The following is a 14473-nucleotide window of genomic DNA, read 5'->3' as shown; positions in this document are numbered from 1 at the left end:
GTCCTTCAATATGTTTAAATCGTCGGAAAGAAGTTGAACGGATACATGGATGGATTTGTGTCCAGTGGCAAATACTACAAACGAAATTAATATGAACATTGATTTGTACTAGACCGACAGCCTGAGTCAGGGCTCATATGCATAAAACTACTTAAGTTAAAGATTTGTTCCGAACGGCCGGATTTTGCTACATATCCTACGATAAATAAGTACTACGATTGGATATTTTAACTTAAGTGGTTTTATGCATATCAGCCCAGATTTTTAACGTACTAATGCATAAGGTATCAGTTCAGGAAAACATGTTATCCTACACGGACTTATTCTGACTTCGATCTGACCTGTCATTTCTCTTACTCTTTAATGCTACGTGCCAAGCGGAGAAGCAGCAAATGTCTTTGACTTGATCCAACCGTTGATCGTACCCGAAATTAGGTTTAATACCAAAAAGGTATCGAAGCGGTTAGAAGTCATCAAAATGCCAATGTTTAAAGGGTCAATACGAGACTGACACGATCTAAAAAGGGACAAAAATAGCAGGCAATAAAAGGCATGAAAACGAAAGAAGAAGACTTGTAAAAATACTAGTATATAATATAATTTTCAGAGTAGTTTTTGCTTGAATGCTTTTGTTACAAAGTATGAATTATCCCATGTGTCCAATTGGTGCTTTGTATATTTAATAAAAGGGAACAGGAATCTGATGTTCAGTAGTTGTCGTTTGTTGATGTGGTTCATAAGTGTTTCTCGTTTCTCGTTTTGTATATAGATTAGACCGTTGGTTTTCCCGTTTGAATGGTTTTACACTAGTAATACTTTGGGGGCCTTTTATAGCTTACTGTTCGGTGTGAGCCAAGGCTCCGTGTTGAAGACCGTACTGTGACCTATAATGGTTTACTTTTATAAATTTTGACTTGGATGGAGAGTTTTCTCATTGGCACTCATACCACATCTTCTTATATCTATGGTATGTTTTATGTGGGAAATTTTTCGGAACGAAATATGACAAATACAAATTACGGATGCTATTAAAATAGTTCAAGACATATTTATGACATGTCGATAAATAGTGCCAAAAAAGTAAAATGGGGTTACATTTAAAGATTTGGTCAGCGTTGAATCATCTTTAAATCTACCACCGACATAAGTAGGCGTAAGAGATTGGATAATATAACAATTCTCAACAATTTTATGTCATTTTTATAGCTATATACCATTATTGTATTTGTATTGATAAACATAATAATGATTTAATACTTCTTTAATATAGCAAAGGTCGGAAGGACACAACTGATACAATATATACTAGTAAAGCTACGATAATATCATTCATATGATGAAAGAGAAATTTGATGTTACAGTTATTATATAACCGTAAAATATCTTTATAGGTTTGATAAAGTTTTGTCTTATTTGTAAATTATTAATGCACATTATGATGCATTATGTTTGGAGAAATGATATAGCGTCGTGCAGATATAACCAATAAGCATCCAAATCGAAGCCCAAACATGTATGCGTTTCAAATATTTGGTATACTTCTTACTAATCGGTACCTTAAAATATCTAATAAATTACAAGAACTAATCGGTACCCAAAAGTAATTGGTACATTACTATTAAATAGATACCAAAATATTACTAATCGGTACAATGCACCTAACAATGTTAGGTATGGCACCAATCGGTACCAAAAATGTTTGTTATGTTACTCAAAAATGTTTGGTATACTACTTATCGGCACATAAAGGTAAGAAACCATGCAAGTGACAGATTACAAAGGATTTATGTGTTCCAATATTGAAACCGGACTGCAGGAGTTATGACATGCTTAAACGTATTTTGCGCATCAAAACAATTTTGCGTCTTATTGTGGCAAAAGGAAGTTATTTCTACATGTATATCTACACGTACGTGTAAAATGAATTATTCTAACGAATTGTTTTGGACTTTGAAGGAAAGAAAAAAAAACGATTATGTGTCTTGATGTATGAGGCTAACATGGGTTCATGTCCAAGTGCAGAAAAGGGAAACAGGTAATAGACAACTTTCAAAATAGATTTATAACACTTTAACGTAACAGACGAAGCTGGCATTTCAACAGAATTCAATTGGTATTCTCCCCCTTTTTTACAAGAAGTTCAAAGAAGACCCTTGCATATTCAAACATTTGTATTGGATATACTATACGTTGTGACATACATAATACAAGTATAAACATTGTTATATCCCCATGGTAATTAGTTCATACCTTCGTAGACGAACTAAACTTTTAAATATTACTTTTTTGACACTAAAACATAGTGACCGCGTTATCATGATACACGTAAATGATGTTAATGACTGTTATAACATGAAAAGATTTGTTAAACAGTTTGACATATTGTCATGACATGTAAAATGACGTAATAAATCAAGTTAGTTGCATGCTTTCCAGATTATACTGTTGTTGAAGGGTATTCAAGAACAGGTGTCGTTTAAAGTCCGTTTTCTATCACAAGTGTTTTGGCAACTCTGCTTGTGGATTCTTAGTCCCCCAGGATTTCCAAAGCTCAGTACAACAACTTGCTTTTAGAATGAATTTAAAAGAAGGTTATATAAATTGAGAAGAAATGATCATCTCCCACAGCTGATTCCTAAGTTGGGTATATATGTTGGTCTTAAAGGTGACAACAGTTATAATGCGACTAATTATCGGATTTTACCTGAAATTGACAGCACAACGGTTGACACTAATGGAGCAGACACTGTTTACCCTTCCAAAGCACCTTTGTTTATCCAGTTTTTGTGGTTCGTCTCGTGTTGTTTTGTGATCTGTTGTTTGCTAGCTCGTTTTTTTTTTGTCGTGATTTTGTCGGTCTTCCCTTGACTTATAGTTTTTGATTACTCCCCCCCCCCCCCTTTTAGTGTCTATTCCTTTTTATACGTTTGGGTTATATGATTCGGAAATATATCGATGTCTAACATAATGAAATGTATCTATTATTTGTAAATTCGGGCATTTGGTGTACATGAACGGTAACGTTTTACGTGTGGACTAGTAATGCAAAGGAAATTCGCTCGTCACTTGTAATTTATGATCTATATTCGTACGTTCACAACAATCCGTTGTTTCTAGAAATGTCAGATGTTGCTCGTAAACTATATATAAATTGAGCTTAATGTTTCAAAATTATAGATACACCTACTATCATTTCTTTAGGAATTCTTTACCTTATCAAGAATTGAAAGGAAAAACATTTCATACTCATAATCAGAGACATGTACTGTAGTACAAAATTGTATTATACGTCTCTGTTATAATGTATATCTTTTTTTAATTAGATTTCAAAAGTTTTTTACTTATCAAAGCACTCTTATATAGGACCAAAATGTAATGGTGCGATAATCAAGTATACGATTACAGAAAAGTTCTTTCATGATAGAATAATGGTAATAAAATATAAAAATACTCAGACTATATAAATAAAACAACGAGTGTTTTTCTATAATTTCCTATGATTTTCCGATATATTCGTTTTAAGAGGAAAGATAATAAATCTATCGAATGCTTAAGGCTTCTCTTTTATGACTAAACACAAATTAAACAACCACCATAACATAAAAAGCACATAAAGTTGCAAAAGTTACGTAAGTTTAGAAATAACATACCGTTAAAGCAACTCCAGTTAAGATACGGTCTTAAGTGTTAGAAATCCATGTAATTACAGCGATTATGGAGTGATTGAATGAATTTTTCTATTCACATATCCATTTGTATTGATAAAGTAACGTATTTTCTATCAGTGTTTCCCGAACAGTAATGTAAATATGGTTTGATTGAGTTGACAGAAAAACATGATTAATTAAATCATTAACCTACGAATCTACAGGTATATTATCAGGTATAGCGTAGGACTACTTAGTATTATTTAATGATATGTAAATGAGATGATGTTTATGTCAATCAGTCAACGCTAAAGGGTTCGGCAGTAGTTAACTGATAAAAACTTTGCCCTGAAACTAATGGTTACTTAATTAAGTAATTTTTCAATTGCAACAAAAAATTATGGGATAAGATTTATGTACTTCCAATATCTATTTATACCTGATTACAAATATATCAATTTCTCTGTCTAGCATAAAATTTTACCCATGTAACTCATGCAAAGAAACAGTTCCTATTACAAAGAAACAGTTCATATCTTGTCGATATAATCAGTTACTGATGTTTCTTTCATTCTAACTTGCTTTGCAATTTCTAATATGTACACAAAAAATTATCCAAACTTTAAAAAACAGCAAGCAAATCAAATATATACGCCCAATGTACATGTTGTTTTAATCAGTTAATGTTCGCACGCTAGTTTTTTTGTTGTTGTTGATTTATTAATTGCCGATTTAACCATAACTCTTCAAAATCATTATTATATTGAAACATCTTTTCAAAGAACATAACAAATCAGTATTTGGCTGTTGGATATTCCAAAAGAAAACTAGTTTATATACTCTCATTCAAGTAGGATTTTGAAATTTGTTTGAATTTGAAGAATCTGAGCATGGAGGTAATATTTAAATATTACTTCCATGATCTGAGAAAACAAATTAACAAACATATTTTAAAATTCTTTAAATTTGCCAATAACAGTGATGCATGGATATTGTCATCGAGTAGGTTCAGTTAAGGACATATAGTCACATAGGAAAACAGATAATGATATGTGTATGTCCGGCAAATGACCGCAGGGGAATCGAATCATTTATGCATTAACACGTCTGACTGTTGATATTAAAGATCATAAGGCAATGATTGTGATAACGAATATACATTAGTTGTTACACGTATTTATTAATTCAATTGCAATATGTAAACAAACACAGATAAACTGAGGAAAACGTAAATACAGCACAGCGCATGTGTAAATAAACAACTGGTTTTCTGATTCAGAGGCATATCATAATTTACATATAAGTGTTATCATTTATCAGCAAAAAGTTCAGATTTTGGCAATTAAACCAGTAAAAGGCACGATAGAACAGAGATTCATATTGCCAAACAAAGCAGTGATAAGGTATCAAATTGATGACAGAAAAATACACGCAATTAACATTTCATTTCAAATTTTTAACTACAAAAAACCTTCTAAAAGTGTTACTCCATCTGGAAAATTTGAGAAAATAACATTTCCCCGTTTATCAAAACTAACTGCCCTTTTAGAAAATATTTATTTATTACTTCTATGTAAATCAGATGTAATCCTCTCATATCTTCGGGGCTGACAGAGTCGTTGTATAAACCATGGAAGTGTTATATTGTCAACATAAACTTATCAGGAACATTGTAAGTCGTTGTTTTTTTTCCCCCATTTTACATTCGGAAGTTGGGGGGGGGGGGGGGGGGGTTCAGAATATTTATTTTTTACCTGTCTTATATGCAGCGTTATATTATTGACATATATATATTCAGCTCTTACCAGGTCAAAGTATTCATTTTCAAAATCTTCCACCCCTCGCAGAAAATAAAATAATCGTTCCCTTAGTACTTTGAGAATTTAGTGTTGATTGTAGATTTTTGATATTATATACATGTATTTGATTCATTTACAACTTTTATTGAGCTAGACATATTGTACAGTCACCTTTTACGAAGTGCATGCAAGTCGTGGATTTTTGAGTAAATATGCATTACCGATGAAAAATACAGTAACAAACTTTAAAAAGATTTGACGCGCGGGACAACACTTTAACATTTAAAACAAATGTGTTTGACAAAACAGACTCCTTCTATCATCTACACCAATCTGGTAAGCATGCCAACTATTATATTACGTAATATATGGTGACGGCTACATGTTTTGTTATATAGATACAATGGATAAGCGTGGATTCTTGAAAAAGAAACCATGAGCCCGGAGGGCGAATGGTTTGTTTTTCATGAATCTACGCTTATCCATTGTATCTATAACTTAAACTATTGTGTTAATTTCTTTTCAAAATTAAAGCCTTTTCTTAATTAGAAGGTATTGTAAGTGACTTTAAATAACCATGTTATCGTGTTCAACGATGCATTGATAAATCTCAGATCACAATTAATTGGTTAACAGGTTAACAAAATACAAAATTAATATAACACTTCTACCTTTAAAGATCTTTATATTACCAGGCATATGAATATTATCTGTTTATACAAAATAAGACATATTCGAAATTATTTCTAATAAAATTGAAAATGGGAAATGGGGAACGTGTCAAAGAGACAACAACCCGACCAAAAAGCATATATAAAGTATATATAATAAGTATGTTATCGAAATTTGTCTACCACTCTAGGCACATCACGATTTTCTCGCATAGGAATTTGCGAACAAACCTTTGTAAAATTATGTAGCAAAACAGATGAAATCATACTATATTTATAAAACAAAAATTGACAAATAGAATGTAATCATTTTTGTTTCAAACATGTGAAATAGCCAATACTAATAAAAAAAAACGGTAAAACTCGCTATTATTACAAAAATATCCACTATAACATGCAAATTTAGAAAAAAAACAGGATAACTTAAGAATTCGAACAACAGAGAGAATACAGGGATTCGAACCTAAACCGACAAATCCCTATCTTTAACTCATTGATTTTAACCATGCTAACCTCGCGGCTACCAACTCATACTATACGACTGCCTATTTTGTCTATATAAAGGTACAAGCCCTGTGTTTCCGATGAACCAATGTATATCAGATGTTCATTTAAATATATAAAATAGACAACCATAGTGTAACCCATTGGTAGCCGAGAGGTTTCGTCGATGTGTTGATGTCAGTCACACATAACAGATTTCAAGGAAGGGTACGATTCCCAGTGAAGGCATATAAAAATTACAAAAATTAAAGGTAAGTTTTTAAATTAATTCCATTAGTGAACAGAAATCAGTAAATTAGTCAATTCAAACTTAATGAAATTAGGCACACAAAGGAAACAATTGAATATAATTTAGTGAGTCAATTTCAGAGGCAGATTTAGGACGCGTTGATTCTAGAAAAAGAATCCACGGTAAATGAATAGGCTGACGTCACCACAATGGTTTAAGTATATTTAATTTCAATTAGTTGTTGGTTGGCTGTCAAATTGACCTTTTCCATTTCCCACATCTCCTGTACAATATTTACCGCAAACAATAAAAATGCATTTAATTGTTAGTTTGTTGTCTTATTGTAATGTTACCTTTTCACATCTCCCTTGCCACTTTCACTGCATAACAATTATTTCTGTATGCAACTGTGAAGGAGCATAAAAGACAATACCATGAGGTATATTGCTTCATTTACTATTTATATGAAGTAGGAAACAACCTTATCAAGGGAAAACGAAAAAAACCCAGCTATAATTATCTTTAAAATATTAATTTTTGAAGTTGGGATCGTAATGGACAATAAACAAACTTGAATTTTCCTTGCATCGTGCTTACGCAGCCGGATCTTTGAGGTTGTACCGTGCCCATATATGTACAATACGATAAGTATTTATTTACAAAAATGTAGGACAAGATAAATTAGCCACACTAAAAACAAAATGATGAATGACTGCATATACTCATTAAGTAACCTTTTTCTTATATTACGTAAAATAAATGACTGAAAACTGACATAACCACAGTTTATTACATGTGTATTCGCCAAATATCCGACTTCCGTACGCTGGACGAAATCGGCAAAAACGATAAAATATTATTTCCTTAAAATGGCGCAATAAGCAAAAAATATAAAGTATTATAAGGAATGATTGATCCGATACAAAACTCTTCAGGGAAACATAAAACTATATCAGTTATGGAAAATAAAGATATACTGAATATGACATATCTATTACAAAATTCAATTATAACAGAATATCTGGGAGTAAAATGGTAGTCTCGGTGACATCGTTCTTGTCAAGGCAGATATTATAGAGCAGTGATTGAACCATTTGTTCGTAATTGCTAATGTTAGCAAGCGTCCGAGACGGACATTTTCACTGGTTATGGGGAAGTACAGATATTAACTCATATGAGGAGGTAGAGGACAACAGACGCCGTCAGAGAAGTATATAGGTTTTATTTAACTTTAAAGACGGTGAGCATCTATCATATAGGTCAAAGGCAGCGGTCAGCAATGAGAATACTCACATACTTCCTTAATCTGTTAGAATAAATGACAAATTCACATATGAAGATGGATATTAAATTATACAAATCTTAAAGCATTTATATTTCTGTGATATACATATATTTATAATTTATTGAAATAATGCACTATTATACCCCAATGGGGTTGATGGCATACATGAAAATTAACAAAATAACACATTACATAATACATCACAAAATTAATAAAACACAAGACATGAATTTGTATATGTACATACCATGCAGTTGTTGAATCCATGCAAGCATCGGAAAATAAGGTCCTATGCGTTTAAATACCAGTAATAATTCATTAACTATTGATGTTGCCTATTGACATTTCGATGCCTTTAGAATTATGTAGCAAAACATTTTAAATTTGTTTTTTTTAAGAATGCGTCTTACCTTTTATAATATTCCGGCTCCTGCATGTATGACTTAACGCAAATGCAACATGTACGATTTTTATCAGATACATGGAGTACTCACATTTAGTATCAGAACTTTTCTACGCACATAGACTCAGTGGTAAATTTGCACATAGCCAAAACAAAAATATTATTCATATCTATATAAACAGGTTTATCTATTTTAATATGTAAATAAATAATTTTATCAGTATGCACAAGCACAGACAGACAACGATGAGCACATAAGAGGGCGATAATGACGAGAAAAATGTACACGAGGGGCAATGTATTAGTTCATGAATAAGTCAAGAACCTTTCATATACAAATGTACATGTAGGAAATGCAACCTTATCAAGAACGATGAACTCCTTATACATGACTATCTCTTGAATGATTAATTTACATAAAGTAATAGTACAAAAAGTACAAAAGTAACTTTAGTATTATTTGAAACAAGTTTTAGTGATTAGTAGGCGCTGATCCAGGGTTTAATGTTTAAAGGGCGTGCTGGGCGCTCCTGAGAATTAAGAGTTAGAGGACAATATTTTGACCAAAAAAATGGCAGTAATTTTATCCATAAATTACATTTATTGTATTTTATGGGGGCTACCTCCGTCTGAATCCGCGCCTGTTCAGCCTGGTAAAGTTGAACTTTGTAGGCTCATGTGACATTTTGGAGAGAAAAAATATTCGCGTCAACTTTTGAAAGAAATGAATGTTAATTCTTCGTTTTTGGATTTTATCTTATTTATTTCATGAACATTTTAAAACCCTTCGTCCTTAAAATAATATAAGAAAACTTACAGTTGATATCTATATATAGATTATACTACACCACCTCGTTCATTACGAAATCCCCCGAGCTAGTTCAATTTCAAACATTAAAATACGAGGTTTACCGAGCATGTTCAATTTTGGATATTGAACTTTCAAGAGTGGACAAATATCCTTTTCAGCGGGATAACGAGGTAGAATATGTTTCCCTAATGGTTAAAGGATAAAGGCTGAGTGAAATGCTTCTAAGGGATTAGGCGGAAATTTACACGAAACAAATTAATAAAAAACAATTTTCAAACTGGCCTCAACTGGTTTAGATGCTTGTCAAATCAGAGAATTATTCATACATAATTCTCAATTTTGAATTACTTGAAATATCAAACAATGCTCTTTCTGTTTCTTTTTATATTATTTAAATATTTCAATACTTTTCACGCTGAGAAACTTTCAATCATAATACGTTTTACAGACAATATCTGTGTTTCAGCAATTATGTCAAACTGACAGTTGTCGGCTGCTTGCACTCAAAAAGTTTAATAATCGCCACGATTTATCATTGTTCTACGAAATCCAATGGGTTTTTTTTACATTTTTTTTTTTTGCTTACATAATATCATTTTTTCACGAAATCAATAAAAATTCGCTTTATCCAACTGGAAAACCAAACTCCCGGTGTGATAAAATTCTACAATGCATTAATAATATCTCATTTTAGTTATTATTTCATTGATATACATCATAACAATCAAACTACTTCGTTTATTTTGAAAAATCAATGTCACGTGATGTCTTCCGGCAAAACGAGACACTGTCGAGGAAAATTTAAATTTCTTTTGTAAGTCAAAATGTTTTCCAACAACCTTACTGAAAACAGTTTAGATTTATAAAAAGCAGATTCGCATTGTTCTAAGGTCAATAACTGTTTTCTTCGGAAAAAATATTTAACAAATGACTGTGTCCTCGTACTAAATGCTTGTGGTTTGATGTAAATGTACAAAAAAGACAACTAATGTTGATTAAATAATTATGCTTATTATGTGCCTGCTGGTAAAACAAATAAAATAAATGGATATTAGATATTGGAATAAATTATCGCATAATTGTTTTATTTTTTCATTTTTTTTTCACAGATTAATAACTAAAGGGTTACATGTAATATTGAAGTAGCAAAACAGTGACTTTAGTATGGAGTAAAGGAAAATAAGCATATTAAAACTCGACATAACGTTTACAAATAAAAAGGGCAGTTTATTTTATAACTAATTTGTTAAAAAAAAAAAAGGAAGGAGCGCCATAAATGCCTGTACCAAGTCAGGAATATGACAGTTGTTTTCCATTTGTTTGATGTGTTGAGCTTTTGATTTTGCCATTTGATAAGGGACTTTCGTTTTGAATTTTCCTTGGAGTTCGGTATTTTTGTTATTTTACTTTTTATAGTAAAGGTTACATGTACATTTGTTCAAACCTTACTGTATAAGCTTTCTAATAAAAAAAAATAATTTGAACCCTGTATCACCCCATCAGGTTTCCAACACTATTTTATTTTGAGTGCCATTTTGGAGTAAAAATGTTGCCGGTAAATGCAAATAAATAATTGCGCTATTGTAACCTTTGCATACACAATGAAAACTACAGAATTGACGTCCTCATGGCGCTTTCCTGGACCATTTCACAATCAACGCTAAGATTTAAATTTGCCAAATAATATAATGGATTGCGAAAAAAAGAATTTTCAATCTGTTTGAGATTATCTTTGCCTGATTAGGATTATTTTTGGTAATTTTGTGAGTAGCTGTATTAATGTATCAGTATGAAAAAGCACCAGCTAGCAAAAAAAGAAAAAACAAAAGAAAAAAGAAAAAAAAACAGTCAGCTTAGTATGATGGCATAGGCAGATAAAAATGTCATTTATTATTTCAAGAAATAGATGCACATCTGACATAACAGCATGAGAAATGTGCTCGTTTGATATTATTTTTTTAAATAACCAAATCAATAAAGATATCATCTTTAAACAGACAGGTAATTTGTTCATATCTCTTAAACGTGTCAGCTCATCTTTCACTACTCAATAAATTATAAGTTGTAATTAGAGGGATTAAAACTCATCTTTTCATCTTATTTTTTTCTGAAATGCCGTGATTTATTTTCATTTCCCTTGTCTGAAAGTCTGTGAAAATATTTTTGTTTAACTAATCCAATTTTTAATTTATCCATTGCAACTGTAAGGCAGCTGTGGATATTGACTTGGCATCCAAGATAAGTCATGTTTTAGTGACAGTTTTTTTCAAACCGAGTTTTACCCTTCTTTACTACTTCTTCATGTTTGATTGACTGGTCCTAATCATGGCAATGTGAGGACCTACCATGAATGAGCGAAAAAAATGCAACTTTCACTACAACCGAGGCAAAATATATTCATATTCTAGGAATGGGGGCTACATTGCATTCATCTCGTCGGCTAATTCGTCCGTCCGTTTGTCCAACAGTGATTTCCGTCACATTTTCTCAAGTAATTGAGCGAATCAAAAGAATGACTTTATATTTGTTCATCAGTTTGATGACGTGTGAGTGCTTCTCGGGTCTATCAGACACGTACAAATGTACGTCCTGTTTGCCGATACTAAAAATTTGTCAACATGTTAAATATTCTTCAATTTTGCGTCACACTTTACTCAAAAAGTACTATAATTAACTCAATATTTAATCAGCAGCTTGGCAGTCGAGTGTTGTAATGTGTATTCGCTAGTCATGTGTTAAATATAACTTACTTCCTGTTTGTATGCCCCCGCCGCTAGGCAAAGGGGGCATTAAGTGTTACTTTTGACTGTCCGTTCTTCCGTCTGTCATAAAAGTATTTTCACATATTATAAACAAGCTTGAGCGGGGGCATTCATGTCCTCGGACACATTCTTCTTTTATTTATACTTTGAATTACGAGTGGGGTATGCTTAGCACGACAGAAAGAACCGGCAAAAATGTTCATTTCTATGTCACAAAAAGCAAAAAAAAAAAAATTGTACAATGTATTTTTAAGTTTCGGTAGACAATGATTTCATGAAGCAATCAGCTATTAAGTCAACATCAAAGGTGCAGATTTCTTGTCAGAAAAATGTTTCTCAAAGTGTTTTAAAAAGACTTAGTTTTCTCAATTGTATGTTTCATATGTTTCCATGTCGGGGCCTCTTATAGCCGAATATACGGTATGGGTTTTTCTCATTGTTGAAGGCCGTACGGTTGCCTATAACTGCTTACATCCACTTTATTTGAACTTGGTGGATAGTTGTATCATTGACAATCATACCACATCTCCTTATTTTTATATTGTGAGATGACTGGTGATGAGCCGATTGTTATATCTATAAAAACTAAAATACAAAATACAAAATACAGCGTTTTACATTTTTTCACCACACACTGTTATAAACAGTTTTACCTCACGCTCAAAGAGAAGATAATTCTTTGAAGTAGGAAAACACAACACGCAAAATTATCAATAGTACTCGATAGGTTTATGACCGAGGAAGTTAAATGGAAAATAAATGTAAATTTAATTGTTGAATTTTAGGCATCAGTCAATTTTTGATTACTTTATATTTAATAACACTTTTAATTCTCGCAATGATTCCAGTGATTTATATGCGATAAATTTGATCTAAATGAGTTTTGTTCGCATATTTCATATCAAAGGGTCTACTAATTTACATACTTGGTATCCAATTCCCAGGATTACAAGACATTTACGTAAAATTGAGCTTTTACACGTCATATTGATAGCGTCATTAGCGGATGCAAAAACAAATCAAATCTAATTATCATTGCCAGTTATATAAACATATTTCTAGTTCATCTGCCTTTGAATGAAATAGAACAGTTTCATATATTTTTAAGCGTTACAATAGAAAACAGTTGACGTCGAAGTTAAGAAGAATGATTAATTTGCAAACGTCACATAGACAATCAAGAAAATTAGGTCAACCAAGGCAAAAATTAGGTCAATCGTCGTTGTAAAGTTCCGGATTTCGACATTGTAATCTTTTAGTTAGACTCCATAATACATTTTTTCTTTTTGAAAAAATCATGCCTTAGTTGCAGCGAGGTCATGGAAATATGAATTTCAATAAACGATATCTGTTTGCACATTCGTCAATACTTTTCAGAAATATCAATGAAAGGAAACGATACGATTCAATTTAGTTTCCAATATAAAAATCCGCTCAAGTTTTTTATTAATTTTCTATAGATATGCTTTTGCAATCTCGAACGCCTTCAAAGATATTTCAAATTTAAAGCTGAATCCAGAAAAGCTCTTCGAACGCATGAAATTTATCAAATTTAGTTTTCATTTTTGAAAGCACTGGGTCGATACCGCTGCTGGTGGACTATCAGTCCCCGAGGCTATCATCAGCTCAGCAACAAATCTTTCTTAAACTGTCCGTTTATAAATCAAGAAATTATTAAAAATACAAAGGTTTCAACTCCCTCAGGCAAAGTTGACTTTAGATGGATTTGGCTAAATTTTTAGGTCCTTTTGACATATATCTCTTCAACTGTTTTGGTTCTTATACATCTTTGGCTTTCAAATATTCAGATTTCTGCGTTTCTAATGAAATTAAACGCAGAAAAATTCTTCGGACACCTGAAATTTAAGACGTGTACTTTTTGTGATTAAAAAAGAAATTCTTGATCACACACTTCTGGTTATCAAGGCAGTGAATCCTAATAATACTAACTACATTATGTACACCAAGATAAATGAAATTGGATACCCTGCATTTGTCATGCTTTTCATTAACATATGGCAAAAACGCCCTCAAGGTGTATCTTAAACATACAAACCAAAAATATGACTCTTTTTTTATTTCAATAAGAAAAGTGCGTCCTTTCAGGAAACCATGTATTAAATTCGAAGTCGCAAACAGATATCAAAATCTCTGTTATATCTTCCGCTTAAAATGAATAAGTTAACTGAAGACCTTCTTTGAACGATAAGATTTCAACTTCAAGATGTCAACGCCCAAAGAATTATCTTGATATAAGAAAAAAATCAGGTGCTTAAACCTGAAAGCTATACGATTTTGGTGGATTCGGTTTATTTTCGTAAACCGCACATCATCAACGAATGCGAAACTAACGTCGTCAAGC

The 14473-nt window shown here is 31.9% G+C and overlaps 1 protein-coding gene across 6 annotated transcripts in view; it reads right to left on the bottom strand.

Moving 5' to 3' along the window:
• Positions 1–14473, bottom strand: part of LOC127710089 (FMRFamide receptor-like) — an 84943-nt gene that overhangs the window by 29646 nt on the left and 40824 nt on the right. Inside the window, exon 1 of one of the 6 annotated variants that reach the window (XM_052215840.1) lies at positions 8546–8712. The exons of 4 other annotated variants lie outside the window; for them this stretch is intronic. The gene's annotated coding sequence lies outside the window, so the exon portion shown is untranslated. Of the gene's footprint in view, positions 1–3650; positions 3751–8545; positions 8713–14473 lie in introns of those variants that run through there. One more of the 6 variants, XM_052215842.1, reaches the window with a different exon arrangement.

Source organism: Mytilus californianus, unplaced genomic scaffold (assembly GCF_021869535.1).
Source record: "Mytilus californianus isolate M0D057914Y unplaced genomic scaffold, xbMytCali1.0.p SCAF_7, whole genome shotgun sequence".
Lineage (NCBI taxonomy): Eukaryota > Metazoa > Mollusca > Bivalvia > Mytilida > Mytilidae > Mytilus > Mytilus californianus.
The sequence above is the reverse complement of the archived record's forward strand: the minus strand, read 5'-3'. Positions and strand labels throughout refer to the sequence as shown.